The sequence below is a fragment of the Crocuta crocuta genome, unplaced genomic scaffold (assembly GCF_008692635.1).
Source record: "Crocuta crocuta isolate KB4526 unplaced genomic scaffold, BGI_CrCroc_1.0 scaffold7, whole genome shotgun sequence".
NCBI lineage: Eukaryota > Metazoa > Chordata > Mammalia > Carnivora > Hyaenidae > Crocuta > Crocuta crocuta.
Window position 1 is genome coordinate 8224998 of NW_027531904.1, and position 1131 is coordinate 8226128.

Here is a 1131-nt window from a genome sequence, read left to right on the forward strand (position 1 = left end):
GGGGAGCTCTTCCACAGTCACTCGAGGACCCAGGTGGACAGAGGCCCCATCGCCGGGACATCACCCCGTGCTGAGGTGAGGGGACAGAGGCTGGAGCACCTCAGGGTCTCAGCCTGGGAGTCTCGCATGTCACTTCTGCTCACGTTTCATTGGCCAGAATGTCACGGGGCCCTGCAGGACTTTAAGGGGGCTGGCAAGTGGGGTCTCCCACACGCCCAGGAAGGACAGGAGGTGACACTGGGGAGTGCTGGTGTACTGCCCACATGCTTTTGAGCCGACGAGCCCTTTAGAAAATCATCCTAAGTATGGGGCGCCTGGGTGGCTTAGTTGGTTAAGCGTCCGACTTCCGCTTAGGTCATGATCCCGCGGTTCGTGGGTTCGAGCCCCGCGTCGGGCTCTGTGCTGACTGCCAGCTCAGAGCCTGGAGCCTGTTTCAGTCTGTGACTCCCTCTCTCTCTGACCCTCCCCTGCTCACGCTGTCTCTCTTTAGAAAGAAATAAAAACCTTAAAAAAAAAAAAAAAAAGAAAATCATCCTAAGTAACTATTTTGAAAAGTTTACAAAGGCATAAGAACGAAGGATTTCATCATTCCCTTGACTGTGACGGTAAAAAATCGGAAACCTAAGTACCTAAGGGACCACCTCTATAGATATGAAAAATGATGGAATTACCTCTTCAGTATACAGAAATCTAGTCACGATACAGTGCCACCAGGGAAAAAAGCAAGTTATAACACAGCACGTATAACATTACTGTATTTCATGAAAAAAGGAATAAGACAAATACAGATGCATAGAAAAAAGTCTGAAAAGATATATGTCAAAATGTTAACAGTGGTTATAATCAGATGGTCTAATAGCAGGTGATTTTTTCTTTTCACTCATCTGTAGTTTCTGTTCTTAAAAAAAAGTATATATTATTCATGTACCAAAAATGCATTTAAAAAGGAAAAAAATCCCAACAAACCCTAGTACTTCTGGGAGAGCCCACTCGACCACTTCACACTAATGGTTAAATTCTTACATTCGATGTAAGATGCCTAACGGCTACATCACAAGACGTTGCTACGACAATTAAGTGAAAGTCAGGACTTGATAGGAAAAGTGGGAACGTGGGGTAAGGAGTGGAGCA